Below are 18,904 nucleotides of genomic sequence, written 5' to 3'. Positions count from 1 at the left end.
GACCTCCAGGCGAGCTCGACCTCCAGGAAGGCTCGATCTCCAGCCAGGCTCGCCTTCCAGGCCAGGCTCGACCCGAGATCGACCCCCAGGCGAGCTCGACCTCCCAGGCAGGGTTAACCTCCAGGCGAGCTCGACCTCCAGGGAGCTCGACCCCCCCAGGCAAGCTCGATCCCCCAGGCGAGCTCGACCCCCCAGGCGAGCTCGACCTCCGGGCGAGCTCGACCTCTAGGCGATCTCGACTTCCGAGCGATCTTGACCCCCAGGCGATCTCGACCCCCAGGGGTGAGGTCGACCTCCAGGCGAGCTCGATCTCCAGGACAGACTCGACACCTAGGCGAGCTCGACCTCCAGGCGAGCTCAACCTCCAGGGAGCTCGACCCCCCAGGCGAACTCGACCTCCAGGCGAGCTCGACCTCCAGGAAGGCTCGATCTCCATCTCACCTCAGTTCGTCAGCTAGCCTTAGTTCGTCAGCTCGTCTCACCATCAGTTCGTCAATTCATCTCACCATCAGTTCGTCAATTCGTCTCACATCAGTTCGTCATCTCGTCTCACCCACCATCAGTTCGTTAGCTCGTCCCACCCTGAGTTCGTCAGCTCGTCTCAACATCATCACGTCAGCTCGTGTCATCATCAGTTCGTCTACTCATCTCACTTCAGCTCGCACCGTCATCAGTTCGTCAACTCGTCTGACCATCAGTTCGTCAGCTCATTTCACCATCATCACGTCAGCTCGGCTCACCATCATCACGTCAGGTCGTCTTACTATCAGTTCGTTAACTCGTCTCATCATTAGGTCGCTAACTCATCTCACTATCATTACGGCAGTTCGTCTCGCCCTCAGTTCGTCAGGTCGTCTCACTATCATCACGTCAGCTCGTCTCATCATCAGCACGTCAGCTTGTCTCATCAGCAGTTTGCCAACTCATCTCACCATTAGTTCGTCAGCTCGTCTCATTATCAGTTCGTCAGCTCGTCTCACCATCATCACGTCAGCTCGCCTCATCATCAGTTCGGCAGCTCGTCTCACCATCAGTTTGTCAGATCGTCTCACCATCATCACGTCAGCTCGTCTCACCATCAGTTCGTCAACTCGTCTCGTCAGCAGTTCGTCAACTCATCTCACCATCAGTTCATCATTAATTTTTAATTCGTTAGTGAGGATGAATCAAAACTTATTAATATTGTAGCGGATGGAATTGTCTACAAAATACAAGTACGATTAGTGTCATTGAATGTTGCTTGTTAAATGCATACTAAATAAATATATGAAGTACCAACTTTTTCGTATCGATAGTCTATTAAGATTCTTTATTTTTGGTTTCAACTCTCTGTCACTTATATGAACATTAATGTAAAATATTGAAAGTTGTTTATACGTCCTGTAACTTGCCTATGAAAGATTGAGGCATATTATGATTCTTGATTCTCCATTAGTGGTGTCGCGTTGTAGTTGTTGGTATCTTTATTATGTGGCAAGTCAAACGTTTATTTTGTATTCTGTATTTATTTTCGTATTTTTATTAGTTTTTTATTTGGCCAGATAATAATAGTATTTTGTTGACTGATTTTATTTTCATTTTTTTTCACCTTCGTTTGAAGTTTGAACGTTAAATTTAGAATCAAACAAAGTGGCGGTGATAGCTTATGTAAGAAAGCTGCCGTGACGTAAATGATAACAAGGTAAAGAATTAAGATTTAAATTTTGTAGTTATGTGAATTAGGGGTATTTCTGAACACAATGTTATACTACTATACTCATAAGAAAAATAAAACAATAAACTCAACAGCCCTTTTCCTAACCTAATGACTTCTTTAAATACATATACATAATGAGAGCAGTAAACTGAGATATATATACATTATGAGAGTAGTAAACTGAGATATACATGAGTAGTAAACCGGAAAAAGTAACTAAAATATTTACATTATGAGAGTAGTAGTCTGAGATATATATACATGAGTAGCATTAGACATTGAGAAAGTTTCAAAAAACATCTATCACTGGCCTTCACGAACAAAAGATCTATGAGTGATCTTCATATACAAAATAGGTGAAAGCTTGATATAACAAGTAAACCTAGTAGGATATTATATTTATAAAAGTGTTCCAGAACTATTACTTCTTACTCTATTTTTTGCTTCTTCTTCGAACTTGATTCAGAGTCGTCCCTTGAGATTTCCGCCTCGTCTTTGATTTTTTCTTCAGCAAGGTCGTAGACTTGGTTGATAGTGTATTGTGTTGCCGTACTTTCTGTTGCAGTATTTTTTTGTAGGAAAAACAATTTGACGACTCCGTCACCAGGTTTAAAGATTGCTTCAAGTGAGGCTTGGTTTGAGCTCTGGAATTAATAGATAGTAATTCTTAACCCTGAGATTTTGTTACACATAACAAAAAAATCCGAATCTCATCGCAGTAGATACCAGCCCAAATATAAGATCGTGGCTTTTAACAACTCAGTCTACCAATACCAATACCAATTTTTTTATGCGAGACAAATTATCAATATTTGATCATCTGGAAAAAAAAAAAGTTCTAAGAAATGTTTGTTTGAAAGCACTGTTGGATTTTTTTTTTCTGAATTGTTTTTTTCCCTTTTATGCATCAAGACATGCTTGTAAAAATATATTTAAATTTGAAACTTCTATGCTAAAAATAAAATAAAGTAGACAAGTCTAAATATCAAGTTCTGATAGCCGTCATCAACATATGAAAGAAAATGCTGATAGCTACACTTCAGGGAGTAAACTATAGCCTTTAAAACATTTAGGCTATTCATATGCATTAAAATGAGATGAAAATAAAATAAGAAAACAATCTTTTGTTTGTTTTAGCTTTTAGTATGGGAAGAAAATAGGATATGTTGAATTCTCTTTCAACAAACAAAGAACTTCAGCTTTCAAAAAACGAAAATGAAAATAACGACACTATTAGATAAGATAAAAATATATTATAAAAAGTCGTATAAAAAGAAAAATAATGAAAAAGAATTTGGTAAATCAATAAATATATATATATATATATATATATATATATATATATATATATCAGCGGGCACAAGTTACAAATAATCCAAAGTTCAAGGCATTTGTTTGTAACATAATTTGCCATTATACGACTAAATATATATATATGGAGTGGCAGTGAATTGTAGGTCATCTAGATTCATATGATTTTGTGGTGAATTGACGCATCAAGATAGAACTACAATGAGGATTTAGTACGGAAAGTAAAGTGTGCAGAGCTGGCAAATAATTTGGTGGAATGTAACATTTTTTCTTTTGAAGTAAAAGAAATGAATAAATGTATATGAATTTAAAACAAGGGTGAGATGTGCTTACTTGGTCCACAATTGCTGATAATTCTTTAGCATTGCAGGAAAATAGCTTCTCTGCTTATTCTGCGAAACAAGTTGCGTCAATTGTGTTGGTGGTCGATTCATCGGTAAGTGTCATCTGAATTCGTAACCTGAAAAAAATGTGTTTATATGCTATTTGCGAATACTAATATGTCCGATTAAAAGTAAAAGGAAATTAGATAGGAGATTTACCACGGAGTAACAGTGTTTTTTGAAGTATTACAGTTGTAGCAATCGAAGACACGATTTATATTCATATTTGTGCCTTTTTTCAGTTGCTACAGCCGTAGTAATAAAAGTTTTGATTGTAGTTTGTAATCGACGCCTTTGCTCTTATCCAGTTGCTTCAAAACTTTGTGTTCTATAGATGTTGTGTAGTGAATATGTTATAGTAAGATACACCCACACAAAATACGTACACGTAAAACAAACACGAAATCATTTATCAGAATTATTTGAATTTCATAATACCTGGTCGCTGAGGTCGATGAACTTTGTGAGACTGATTATCTCAGATTTAGATGGCGGAGGAAGAGGTTGCATTGATGGTTTTTTTTTTTTTTTTGCCCAGCCGTGTAAAGTTTTGGCGTTGTTAATTTTCCTGCAAATTGGAGCAAACATATTGAATAAATAGTGAAATAGATATAAATAACTGGAAAATTATTAAAGGACGTACCAGATTTCTAATCTTTTAGCAGCTGATAAATCAGAGTTCAGTATGAGTGAGCTTGTGGTTCTTGTTGATAACACCACGTAACCTAAAAAAAATGACGAAATATGTAGTCAGAAATGTGTATTTGTTTTAAGTTTTTTGTTTATGTAAATAGTAATACCTCGGAAATTTCTTGCTCGTAAACCAAGGCCGACTATGACTGGATATGTTTTTACGATTGCCTTGATAGACGCTGCTTCTTCGTTACAAAGTTATCCCATATTGATAGCCTAATCACTTGATTGCTGAAGAGGGAAAAAGAGTTCAGTTAATTGTACAAATTTAAGAATTAAGTAGTTAAGTGTATTATTACCTGTCATCTATCAATGTTAATTGCTGGAAATTAGAATTGTTTTTTATTTCCTTGTCTGAGATATCAAGTACTATACCAACGACATCTGTTACAAGTAAAAGAAAAAATTAGTACAATGGTTATTGTATTTTGAAAATGATTTTGGAAATAATATATGAAATTAAGTAATTATTGGGTTCATAGACATATTTAAATCTATCTCATCCTTGTAATAATTGTTGCACATGGACAGAGGAGTGAAGTCATAAACTTGATCGAGCAGTGATGTGTTATCTTCTTCGACTTCTTCAATGCGTGTTTCTTGCTTGAACGTTAGATGAAGAGTGGTTCCTAGTTGTTGGTACGCTGGTTTCTCTCTGTCCACTATAGCATCCGATATTAAATATGTTCCCCCTCGCTGGAGAGTCTGCTTTAGTGGCTCAATATCTTCATTGAAAATTGTTCCTCTTATTTTGTTGCCCTTGATAGTTGAAATAAGAAAAAACATTAATCAGATTAATGGAAATGCAAATACTATGGAATGACAAAAATGCATTTTAATTAATAAAACATTGAAGAATATGTTGAGTTGGCCTAATCCTAAGTTGTAGAAAATTAATAATCGAAATGCATGTATAACCACAGTTTAGGTATAGATGTTTTTTTGGTATACACCGAGAAATTTAGGAAAAAGGAAATATGCAAAAATCTTTAGGAAAAAGGAAATCTGTGTACGTATATGATATATTTGAATGATTTAACTCAAAATTAGCAGCACTTATGTATAGTTTGACAGGCAGTTACTAAGATTTATAGCAAAGGAAAAATAAACATTACAATTTCAGTGTCTCATAGTGGAAGAGAATAATATGTATATGCAATACCAATAATTTTAATTCTGAAAGATGGTAGATAAAATTACATAAATCGTACCTTTGTATCAACAAGCACCAAGTTTTGATGTTTTTTGGACCGTGGGTTTCCTGTCTGAATACTTGACTTTTCAGCAACAATTAATTTTGACGTCCATGACCTTTCTTTTGGTTTCAACTCTGATATAAGCTTAGTTTCTTGAGGATTTTGACCAGGTTGATCTTCATCTTTTAACTTGATCGAAGATGAACTGCAAGTAATGAATTCGTTAATTAGTGTCAAGTCAGTTTGATTCATGCATGAATGACTATATTAACTATACCTGGAAGTTGAAGACATGATTCTTGAGTTTGAAGTTTTTTAGCTGGTGAATCTTTTGTTTGTTTAAGAGATAAGTATCACTGTTATCATGTTATAAAGGAGCTGTGGCTTAAAAAGAAAATCAGTGGAGTTAGTTAGTGAGGATGAATTCTGAAAAGAGGACAAGTGGACTCCTTATTAACTTGATTAGTGTTTCAAGCAGGTTAGTCATCTATCATTATCAAAACTGACTAATATTGTAGTGGATGGAATTGTCTACAAAAGATAAGTGCGGTTAGTGTTATTGAATTTCGCTTGTTAAATGTACACTAAATAAATATATAAAGTACCAACTTTTTCGTATTGATAGTTTGTCATTAAATAAATAAAGTGACTGGTTTCAGAATTCAAGTGCCTAAAAAATTTGTTGTAAATTGAAAATAGTTGGCCAAAAAACTTGGGCGTGCAATTTAATAAAGAGGACTACTATGCACCTAGATCCTAATGTGAATTTAGCAGATGATAAAAGCTTTCAATAGACTTACATTCAAATGTTTACTTGAAAATAGCGTCAATGAATCATGTAGATTTGCAAGAGTGCAGAGTAGTTCTTCATTCACACCAGTGCATGAAAACCAAACTTTGATGCTGAATGGAAATAATTTCCTTCTGAAATTTCTAAAAAAATTGAGAAAACCATTATATTTTCTTTTGGTATAGTGTTTTTCTTCAAAGATAATCTACAGATACTAAAATGTGGAGTAAAATAACCCTTAACCAAACAGAATGCACAATGTTCACCACACACCTTATTTCAACAAGGAACAAGAAGAACAAAGCAGCCGGTTCGTATGCATTTATAAATGCGTCCATGGATACAATGGCATCATTTATGAAGTCTATAACCTACACGGAATATATCAAACTAACATGTGAGCATATTTTATCTATACTTCAGAGGACCCTTGAACTCAATTTACTAATATATCGTCTCAAGACTCAATGTACTGATTTTCTACATTATCAGTTCGTCGGCTCATCTCAGTTTGTCAGCTCGTCTCAGCACGCCATCACCACGTCAGCCCATCTCACCATCACCACGCCAGCTCGTCTCACCATGAGTTCGCCAACTCATCTCACTATCAGTTCGTCAGCTCATCTCACCATCAGTTCGTCAACTCGTCTAACCATGATCACGCCAGCTCGTCTCACCATCATTACGTCAACTCGTCTCATAATCAGTTCGTCAACTCATCTCACTGTCAGTTCGTCAGCTCATCTCACCATCAATGACTATCCAAGTGACGAGCCTCTTCGAACTGTGCAATCCAAGTTCGATTTCTTCGTCATACCAAATCAAGTTTGAGGGGGAGTGTAGAAAATCAGTTCGTCAGCTAGTCTCAGTTCGTCAGATCGTCTCACCGTCATCACGTCAGCGCATCTCATCATCAGTTCATCAACTCATCTCACCATCAGTTCGTCAGCTTATCTCACCATCAGTTCCTCCGCTCGTCTTTCGTCATCAGTTCGTCTCAGTTCGTCAGCTCGTCTCACCCTCAGTTCGTCTCACTCTCAGTTCGTCAGCTCGTCTCACCATCATCCAACAGCTCGTCTCCCTCAGTTCGACGGCTCATCTCACCATCAGTTCGTTAGCTTGTCCCGCAGTCAGTTCGTCAGCTCGTCCGAGTTCGTCAACATATCTCACCATCAGTTCGTCAGCTCGTCTCACCCTCAATTCGTCAGTTTGTCTCACCATCACCACGTCAGCTATCTCGTCATCAGTTCGTCTCAGTTCGTCAGCTCGTCTCACCCTCAGTTCGTCAGCTCGTCTCACCCTCAGTTCGTTAGCTCGTCTCACCATCATCACGTTAGCTTGTCTCTCCCTCGGTTCGTCAGCTCAACTCACCATCAGTTCGTCAGCTCGTCCCGCACTCAGTTCGTCAGATCGTCTCAGTTCGTCAGCTCATCTCACCATCAGGTCGTCAGCTCGTCTCATCATCAGTTCGTCAACATATTTCACCATCAGTTCGTCAGCTCGTCTCAACCTCAGTTCGTCGGTTCGTTTCACCATCATCACGCCAGCTCGTCTCATCATCAGTTCGTCAACACATCTCACCATCAGGTCGTTAGCTCGTCTCACCCTCAGTTCATCAGCTCGTCTCACCATCACCACGTCAGCTCGTCTCGTCATCAGCTCGTCTCACCATCACCACGTCAGCTCGTCTCGTCATCAGCTCGTCTCACCATCAGCACGTCAGTGTTGTCAATGGTGCCCACAAGAAGAGTTGTAATCTTTATTTTGTACATTTGATGTAATAAAGTCTCATGAAGACTCTTGCTTGTAATTGCCTATTCATTCATTAATAAAGTTGAAACGTTCATTCATTCTTTCTTTGTTTGAAGCTTTATGATAAAACCTTAGTCTTTTAGTCCATAAACAAACTTAACAACTTACGAAGAGACAAATGTAGATTTGCATGAACAAACTCTTCGTAGTTTGCTTAAAACGATATATTCGCAATCTTAGGGTCAAAGGACTATTGACCTCAGTACGATTGTTAGAAGAATCTATGATGTCTGGTTATGAGGCATTGAGAGTTGGAGACTCTATAGTTCTTCTAGGTATCTTCCGAAGGTACTGAATTGACCAGTGCACTTCTAGAGACAAGATAAGAACAAACCATTTAACCTCTTATGTCTCGAAGTCACTATGTATGAATTGCATCATGCTTACCTTAATCCTGAAATGAGACATGTCATTTCACAGCTTAGTATTATCATTTGAGAAAGTCAGAGTTCGGACTCACTATGTGATTCCGAACAGGGCCTATTGGTGAAGTACTAAGTTGTGAGAATGTCATGAGTAACTTTGTGAAGTTCTCATAGATATGGAATTCATGTACAAGATTGCTGAAATGCAATGTATGTCACCTCATGCTTTGTTCCTTGGAGTGTGAATAAATGAACTGGCCAGTGTCCAAATTGAGTCCTGACTCTTTTGGATGAAACAATGTGACTTGTTAGCTCCTCGTCAATACATTGTTTCTAACTTATTCACAAGCGACAAAGGAGTTGAGGAAATAACAGCTAGAAGGGTAAAATGGTAATTTAGTAAATCCCGACTAGCTGATGACATTCATGAAGGGTAAACATAGATAATATTCAGTGGATCCGCTCATCATAATTAGGTCGAATTCTTGAGTAGAAAATAAATTCATTTGAACCGAGAGATTTTCAGTGTCAACTCTTTAGTGGAGTCAGTTGGCATTAAGCTAAACTTGGAAAAGGTTTGTGAACTTTTGAGTCCAAGTGTTTAGCTCAAGCTTTGTTCATTTGGGTCCATGAGGTCATTGTCACGAATCACATCGAGTCGGAATAGTTAAACTGGAAGCTAAGTCAAAACAAGAACGAAAATTGTCAAAAGGGTATTTTTGTCTTTTGAGACATATGATGAAATGAATGTCAATAAATTTTTTGACAAGGTCATTTGATGACAAGCAACACTCGGCCATAATATGATTAATTGGGCCTTGTGGATTAATTTCATTTCATAAGAATTTTATTGAAAATTCTTAATGGGCCTTTTTCATGTTGTCATGAACAAGTGAAAAAGCTTCTAGAAGGCCTTTCTAGTATTAGAATAGGCGCCCACCACCCAAGAGGAAAGAGAGAATATTTTGTGCATAAATGTATCAAGATACTTGCCAAAAGAAAAAAAGGAAACAAATTTGCATGTGTATGCATTAGGGTAATCGGCCAAGTGAGAAAAAGGCAAGCCAAGGAACATAAAAGGAAACAAATCCAAGCCTCTAGGAGGCAGCCTTGGGCGCCCAAAATGGAATGGGAAATAAGAGATTTTTGCTCATGAATATGTGATATTCTATAGAAGAGGAAACTACCTTATTGAAGGTAAAACCTATCCTATAAATAGGAGCCCCATTCCTCACTTTTCATTCATCCAAGTTTAAGAGATTTAAGAGACTCTCTCTCTAGAACTTTGGCCGAAACTCCTCTCTCTCTCTCTAGTTTATTTTCGATATTTCTTGTTTTGGCACCTAGGTCCTCACTCGACCTAGTGTTTAGCTCTGCGACTTCAAGACTTGTTCTTAAGTCGTAGTGTTTAAAAGTGCCCACTCACTAATTCCTTTATTTCGAGTGATTTAGTGATAGAAACTTTCGTGGTTGCTCGAGGTGCCGAGGAAAGGAAGAGAGACGTGCTGCGAGGGGAGACGAGCGTTGCAACTTTCTAAGAGCTTCTCAAAGATCAAGTTTCAAGAAAGGTTAGTAAACTTCTTAGCTCATATTAGTTTTTAATTACATGTACTTGCACTTGTCTAGGTTAGTAAAAACCGTTTTTACTTATAAAAGAAAATTTTTAAAATTCCGCCGCTTCCCGAAGCGTTAATTATTTTCTTAAACCCTAGATCGATTCCAACAGTCAGCTCATCTCACCATCAGTTCGTCAGCTCGTCCCACACTCAGTTCGTCAGCTCGTCTCACCATCATCACGCCAGCTCGTCTCACCTTAAGTTCGTCAGCTCGTCTCACCCTCAGTTTGTCTCACCCTCAGTTCGCCGCCCCCCTGACCATCATCACGTCAGTTCGTCTCATAATCTTCGAACTCTGCAATCCAGTTCGTCAGTTAGTCTTAGTTCGTCAGCTCGTCTCACCCTCAGTTCGTCAGCTCGTCTCACCCTCAGTTCGTCAGCTCGTCTCACCCTCAGTTCGTCAGCTCGTCTCACTCTCAGTTCGTCAGCTCGTCTCATCCTCAGTTCGTCAGCTCGTCTCACCCTCAGTTCGTCAGCTCGTGTCACCATCACCACGCCACCATCAGTTCGTCAGCTCATCTCACCATCAATGATTATGCAAGTGGCGAGCCTCTTCGAACTGTGCAATCCAAGCTCGATTTCTTCATCATACCAAATCAAGCTTGAGGGGGAGTGTATAAAATCAGTTCGTCAGCTAATCTCAGTTCGTCAGCTCGTCCCACCATCATCACGTCAGCTCATCTCATCATCAGCTCGTTAACTCATCTCATCATCAGTTCGTCAGCTCATCTCGCCCTCAGTTCGCCAGCTCGTCTCACCTTCATCACGTCAGGTTGTCTCGTCATCAGTTCATCAACTCATCTTACCATCAGTTCGTCAGCTCATCTCACCATCAGTTCGTCAGCTCGTCTAACCATCATGACATCAACTCAGCTCACCACTATCACGTCAGCTCGTCTCATCATCAGTTCGTCAACTCATCTCACAATCAGTTCGTCAGCTCGTCTCATCATCAGTTTGTCAGCTCGTCTCACCATCAGTTCGTCAACTCATCTCATCATCAGTTCGTCAACTCATCTCATCATCAGTTCGTCAGCTCGTCTCACCCTTAGTTCGTCAGCTCGTCTCATCATCTGTTTGTCAACTCGTCTCACCATCATTTCGTCAGCTCATCTCACCATCAGTTTGTCAGCTCGGCTCACCATCATCACCTCAGCTCGTCTCTTCGAACAGAGCTCTGTTAGCCACTAATTTTTTTTATAGTAGTTTCTCTGTCCGCTGTTATGTTTAGTATATATTCAACATGATTTACGTATGAAGAGAGTGTTGAAGGAAAAAAAAACGAATCTCAGTAGAGGATTTTGTAACTTAAATATGTATTATTTGCATTTATAAAAGTATTTTTATGCTGCTTTAATATTTTGTATATTCGATAGTTTTGGTGTATAAATATTTTATGATTAGGATGTGCTAAATTAGTGTGTTGAGAGTGTGTTCTCTTATTTCATTTAGTTAATTTCAGCAATTACGTTTCTTCAAGTGTCTACAGCCATGCAACTATTTCTGGTTAAATTGTTGCCCCTAAGAAAAATATAACTCTTTTAATTTTTATAGATTATGGTTTTATTAAAGTTCTGCATAATTTTCGTTAAACAAGCATTGTTGACCCAAAAAAATCAATGCATATATACGTATGTAAATGTAAAACAGATCATGCATACAATAAAATATTGTGAATTAATTCAATTTCGTACTCGGTATTTGATTCTCTACTACAAGTGTACAACACCATAGACCATACTATATACTAATATCCATCAAATTGTTCTGCAGAAAGTTTGTCCAAAAAAAAAAAGAATTGTAGCTACTTCAAAGAAAGCATATTATTCTTTAAAAGTCAACGAGCTCTCTGTGCGTTTTCTTTTAAAGTCAAGGAACCCAATAGATAACAGCCCAAATATAATGATAATTTTTCCTTATAAATAACAGTTTACAATAATCTTTCTTTGTACACATGTACGATACAAATTATAATCATAAAGCTTCAACAAGCCGAAGTACATCGTGATACACAATATTTTTGGTATATTTACGGTCAATAACGGTAGCTGTTGGTTTCAACAGAACTTTAACGCTGGATTTTTTTTTTGCTCTTGATAACGCAACATATAATTGTCCGTGCGAAAATACTGGTTGTGGTAAGTATAAGCCAACGTATTCTAAAGTTTGACCTTGAGCTTTGTTTATTGTCATGGCAAAACATAATCGAACTGGAAATTGAGTACGCTTGAATGAAAATGAATTATATTGTGATTCCAGAGGTAGAAACGGTATTCTTGGCAAAAAACCAAATTTTCCTTTTTTTTGACCTTCAGATATTTCGGCTTGTATTAAATTTGGTAAGAAATTCCTACAAATAAGCTGAGTTCCATTACATAATCCTTCTGCTGAATTTATATTACGCAATAATATAATAGGACAACCTTTTTTAAGCCGCAATTCGTGGGGTGGAATTCCATTTGGAGTCAATGTATTGAGGAAATCTTGCTCAAAAGTTTTGTCAGTAGTCTCAATTGAATTGTCAAAGCTAAAATATGTGTGAATGTTACCTGTGATTATATAAATAATTATTAATTTGCTATTTAGTTGTGCTATAAATACATAGTAATACATAAAATCAAAAGAGTAGCAAAAAAATAATTTACCTGGGAATATGTCAATCATTAGGTCGTTGATGGCGTCCACAGATTCATTTTCGGTGTTAGGATAACTCGATTGACAGAAGTTGAATCAAATTCTTCATTATTGTCGAAACAAGGGAAAACACATTTGAGTAACTCGTTTAATGAAGCTTGATCATCAGTGAATGAAATGATCATATCAGTTGGAATTGAAACGTTTTCATCATTGTCATCATAATGGCTACCATTTCCAATTTGCAATAAGAAATTTGAGAATTCTGTATCAGTAGTAGCTCGAATGTTGTGATGAAGTTTGTATTTTATGAAAGTAGACCATAGATAAGAATTGACAAGTGCTCCATTGCTGATATCTTTTCGTGAGCCTCTAACAATTACTGGAAGCACTTGACGAAAATCGCCACCTAATACAAATATCTTTCCACCAAATGGAAAATCACAATTCGTTAAATCACGAAACAAACGGTCGACATATTCTATTATAAAGCGATGCATCATTGGTGCTTCATCCCAGACAATAACAGTTGCCATACATAATAAAGCAGCTAAACCAGATTGTTTACTAACATTGCACTGCATTGATCGTTGTACTTCAATCGGGATTTTGAATCGAAAATGCGCTGTACGACCTCCCGGTAGAATTCCTGCTGCCACTCCTGAAGACGCAGTTGCTAGTGCAATTAATCCTTCTTTTCTTATATGTGCAAGTAAGCAATGGTATTCGAAACTTTTCCCTGTTCCACCTGGCCCGTCTATAAAAAATATTCCTGGTGATCTTGTATGAACAGAATGCATGACATGATCAAAAAATGCTCTTTGCTCTACATTAAGCTTACAATACGACTGCACATCCTCTTCGTCAATGTGAATATTTCGTTCGTCGGCAATTATTTTATTACTTTGCTCAACAACATCTATGTTTACGTCGAAAGGGACAAGCGAGTAATCGTTAATATTTTTTCCGAGCATATCTAATGCATGTTGTATTTCTTGAAGAGCCAAAGATTCTGCTAACTGATTTAAACCTCGACGATGGAAAAAGTCAGATGACATATCAGTTTTATATCTAGTCCATATCGAGGCAGGGTTATCAACAGCACAGTAAGCAAGAATAACGACAAACAAATGACGTAATTGTGACGGCATACCGAGAGAACAAGCTTCTTCGAAACAATTTCCATAATGGTCATCATTTTGTAACAAACCATGTAATAAACAAGCTTCTCTAAATGTTCTAGATGTGTGTAGATTAACAGTGCGCAAATCTTCAAAAGAGATTGAGCCTTTACAGTGCGATAGTAATATTCGCAAATAATATCGTTCTCCTTCGGCAGGATTAACTGAAACCATTCTTCCAATCATAATTTTTTTTTCCGCTCCGTCCACATCTTTGCTTGTTTATTCCATACATAGTATCTTGGAATATCTTTGTACAATAATGATCTTGCTTTAGTGTTGCGCTTGTTTAATTCGAAGAAATCTGTAAGCATTGACGTAGCTGTTGACTCGGATGATAAAAGATACTGAATATTTTGAGTAGGTGCAAACGATACACTGTGCTTTCCCGGCAAATGTATTTGAAGAGCTAATACAGCAGGAACCATTTCATTCAATGGAAAACCAAAGATTCTCCAAGCACCTTCTGACGGCGTTATCCACCTTGCTTGTTGAAAATCACTGATTTCATCAATATTGCGTGTGCTTAAATTCCTTTCTAAAGAAAATAACAGACGATCATGTCCTTTATAAACATATTTATACAGATATTTGACAGCTTTAATAGTTGAACAGATCTCAACATTTAAATGACAGTTAAATTTTGCAAGTAACATAGGATTATATGGAACAACCCATCTGTTATCCAATTCCTTTTTGCGAACTATAATTTGTGGGCCTAAAATAGAACGTTTATAAATCGGGTAACAATCTTCACTTACTTCAGTTTGTTCAACAAACTCCTTTGGATAATGATCTTTACAACCTCTTTTTTTTGTCATACAAACATTGTTAGGATTTAAAATGCCACAAGGTCCATGCATCATATGCTTAATAACAAGATAATACAAATACGGTTGCTCAATTTGTGAAGGTATCTCTGCACAAACAAACTGATCGACTTGTTTAGGTGAATAGATTTTGAAACCTGTTTTTAATATGATCAAAAAAATGAACGTGAGGCAATCCTCTCTTTTGAAATTCAACAACATAAACATAGGCGGAAACCGGGCCAAATATTTTTTTTTATTATTTCTTTTTTCAACTGTTCTAATTTGGCTTTAAAAATACGCGCGGTTAAATCAGGACGATTTTGTGCTAGTTCGAATGACTTTAATTCATGTTGTATTTCAAGCCAATTAGGATTACAAGTCATAGTAAGAAAGAAATCTGGCTTTCCAAAGCTTCGAACCAAAGTCATTGCATCTAAATATCTTCGTTGCGTATCTCTAGGACCACCAATAAAAGTTGTTGGAAGCACAATACGTTTCCCAATTTCTGACCCTTTTCTTAATCCCATTTCAATAGAATCTACGAGTCCCTGATATAAATCAGCGCGAATATGATCTTGATTCTTCCTAATAAAATTCAATCGATTTGTCTCTATTTTAACGTACATATCAACCACATATTGCTGGAATAGCCGACCACTGTACAATAAAATCGATTGCTCATTTGGTCGAATTTGAAGTTTGTAACAATAATATTCACGACAAGATACTCTAGAAATTCGTCGACCGCGGGAACAACCTGACAAAAAATAGAAATTTACAAATATTTGTACTTTAATTAATCCACCAAGCATATAAGTTAAGTCGGTGGTGTTACAAATAATTCGGGGAAAAAATGTCGTGCAATGTAGTAGATTACTTTAAAAAAAACATATAGTTGCATATTATAATAGTGAAAATACTAACCAGCTTGCTCTGCAGTAAACAAGTCGTTCATAGTACCATGAATAGGCAATGAGCGTTCTTCATTTTTTTATGCACGATCAATATTCACATGCCAGCCTGTTTCACCGTACGGGAATAAAATAGGATATTGCAATGGATCATAACAACCATAATCGTACCCGATATTATGCGTCTGATTATCGCCTGGAGGGTCGAGCTCGCCTAGGGGGTCGAGTTCGCCTGGGGGGTCAAGCTCTCTGGAGGTCGAGCTCGCCTTGAGGTTAACCCTGCCTGGGAGGTCTAGCTTGCCTGAGGGTCGATCTCGGGTCGAGCCTGGCCTGGAAGGCGAGCCTGGCTGGAGATCGAGCCTTCCTGGAGGTCGAGTTCGCTTGGGGGGGTCGAGCTCGAATGGGGGGTCGAGTTCGCCTGGGGGGTCGAACTCCCTGGAGGTTGAGCTCGCCTGGAGGTCGGGCCTTCATGGAGGTCGAGCTCGCATAGAGGTTGAGCTCGCCTGGAGGCCGAGCTAAACAGCAGCAACTTGAGAAGTAGAAGGCGCATTAAACACGTGTTGATCAAGTCCATGATTATCTTTTATACTTATTGAAAAATCGTGAACGTTCATAAAATTTATTAAACTTTTAAAGAACTTCTTATACGGATTTGTGTCCATGATTAAACTCAATTTTCCAAGCACCCCATTTAATAAATGATCAGAGAATTCTTGACGGTTTTGGATCTCAGAGGCAGTATCATAAAAATATAATTGTAAGGCAGATACAACTTGATCTTGGGAATTCAAAGGTTTAATCCAATGATGAATTTGACCTTGAACACGAAAAGTATAGATTCCACTATTTTGTCGTAACAGTGTCTCGTCGAGATGAACACCCATTGAGCTGAATGCGAAGCTCGAATTATAGATGCGTATATACTTGCGGAAGTTAATAGATTCTACAGAAGATCCACAGTACAAATCAACAAGGGCATAAGGAGGCTCTTGGACTGCTAAACATATCTCTCCAGATGAGCAACAAAAGCTTGGAGTTTCAAACTGAAACTTAACTGCTCCGCACATAGAACAAGTTATTCTATTTTTGAGAAACAAAGGTTCTTTCGGCAGTTCGTACCCCCGAAATAATGTATCACCAGTAGAGATATCTAGTGAATAAAAAACAGTGTCAGTATAAAATAAATAAATAGAATGGCTTTTTTCAATCTTGATTTGTTAGAATATTTTAAATATAATATATTAGTATAACACATATAAAAAAAGGTGTGCGAGTGCAAAATAAAGGAACCCAGGAGCACTTAACAAATATGGCTTTGCTTACTTTCTGGAATCAGGTTTGCAAAGAATACTTGGCGGGCAGATACGTTTGTGAACTCTGATATTCTCGATGTCAAGTTATTGTCGTAGTTTATCTGGTAAAACGACATATGTTATTATAAAAGTAAGCATAGCTACTTTAGCTTCAGTAATAGTTTTTTTTTAATTTTTAAAAAAACAAGATGTTGAAAAATCTGTAGTTGTACTACTTTATTAAAAGCACGTTCATTGGCCAATACAAATGTTACTATCAATTGAAGCATAACTATTTCATCTTCTATATTAGTTTAAAAATGTGTTGGAAATTCATGTAGTTGTAATACCTTATTAGAAGCAACCTCATTGGTCAGGCGTACGTAAGTACCTAACACCATGTCTGATGGAATAGAATCGCAAGCCTCACGACAAGAAACTGATGGGGGAACTTTTGTAAGTGGTTATTATTCCAGTAGAGAACCAGAGTAAACAGTAAAATACAGGAATTAGTAAGGGAAAAAAAGAATCACGAACACACATGCTAAAAATCAGTAGTGCAATGTGTTAGAGTTATCCTTACCTACGAAACTGCGGTTTATACGATGCTCTAATCCAACACTACGCTTGCTCTTACGCCTTGACGTCAAGGGTTGTTCCACACAGGGACGTTTCTTCTAAAGTGATCTCGGAATTGTAAGGAACACAATTGTAGAAACGAAGTTCGTTTTTTTTTTAATTACACAAGTGGTTTTTAGCTAATTAGAATAGCAAACAAGTATAATCCTTCAAATAAAAATAATCACTACGAACCTCTGGACGACGATTCAATCGAACAGAATCAATATACGCACCCAAGATTGTGTCTGACACTATTGAACCTTTAGGGCCTGAAGATAAAGAGAGGAAAATTTGTAATCATGCCCGAATGTCTTTAGTAGCAACTACATAACTTACTGTTGTCAACCATTGTATCTTTAAGGCAGTTGTATCGACACTCGAGCACCTCGGCTGAAATGAAAACGGCAATTAGCTTATTTAATACCATATAACTTCTGCCTCCTTTCAATTATATACAAAAGAATACAACAACAAAAGATTTAAACTCTACTTTCTTTTTGGTTGGCTTTTAATTATCACTGACCACCTAGACAATTACGGTCATCATTAACGGAATCAGGAAAAATATACCAGAAACTGAAACAGTCCAATATGTACCAGAATAAAACAATTGATTAGCAAGACGGTAAGTGGCTACGATTCATATTAAAGCCAAACAAAATATGACAGGTTCCACAATTTAATAACAAAATTCACACGCACACATAATCTTGGGTTCCAATCCTGATGAAATGATAACAACACAAAAAAAATGGATTTTGTTTTGAAGTTCAAACTTCAAAAATAGCTAAAAAACTTGAAATGTTCAGCTCGTTTCACCCTCAGCTCAAGGTATCCCTAATAGACTCCTGCAATTTTTTTGTCTAAATGCCGCGACATTTCATAGAAAGAGTACCTTACAAATCTGTGGTCCGAAAGGGCGTAAACGCCTTCTCTGATGGTCCTGAACAAAAGCACAAACGAAACGTCACAGAGCTAGAAGCCACAGACTCACACCTGGCACAATCATTACAGAAATCTAGAACTGCTAAAACACAACTGGATACCAGAAGCATTAACCATTTGTTAAATCAATCTGTGGGAATTTATTTTAAGTTAAAGCAACAGTAGACAAAAAGCAATTGAATGACCACTAACAATCCTCACCAAATCAGACTTATAAGCTTCGATTGAAATTCAATGAATAAGTCAGCCGAAAATCTCAATCAGCCAAAAACCATGAATCACCAAGGAAATCAATCGGAACAAGTACAGTTTCGAAATCCCCAAATCAGATGCAAATTTCAAACCCTAGAAATAAAAATTTTAAAAACCCTAATTTACAAACCTAAAACTCTGAAGGAAGCGTCGTTGCCAGCGAGGAAAGAGCAGAGGTCGACGACGGAGGGGAAGTGGCTTGGCAGAATCGCGTAGAAGAGTCGGAGCTCGTCGGCACTCGCACTATGCTGACGTCGGAAGCTCGTGTCGGGTGAGCACGGGGACAGAGAAACAACAGGCGATTGATAGGGATAGCGGCGCCTGGTCGCTGGTCAAAGAAGAGGGAGATAGGCGGTGAGGAAGAATGGAGAAGAAGAAATTGAGGAAGCAATGA

The 18,904-nt window shown here is 37.7% G+C and overlaps 1 long non-coding RNA gene across 1 annotated transcript; it reads right to left on the bottom strand.

Annotated features, from left to right (window-relative positions):
* Positions 1–14,918: 14,918 nt before the first annotated feature.
* LOC149384950 (uncharacterized) lies at positions 14,919–16,566 on the bottom strand. Its single transcript, XR_016301513.1, has 3 exons — positions 16,218–16,566; positions 15,414–15,509; positions 14,919–15,246 (listed from the first exon to the last, which is right to left on the bottom strand). It is a non-coding gene; the product is annotated as an uncharacterized LOC149384950 (long non-coding RNA).
* Between the last annotated feature and the right edge of the window lie 2,338 nt (positions 16,567–18,904).

The sequence above is a fragment of the Urtica dioica genome, chromosome 9 (genome assembly GCF_054948205.1).
Source record: "Urtica dioica subsp. dioica isolate 48M chromosome 9, U.dioica_male_clone48M_v1_H2, whole genome shotgun sequence".
Taxonomy (NCBI): Eukaryota; Viridiplantae; Streptophyta; class Magnoliopsida; order Rosales; family Urticaceae; genus Urtica; species Urtica dioica.
The sequence above is the reverse complement of the archived record's forward strand: the minus strand, read 5'-3'. Positions and strand labels throughout refer to the sequence as shown.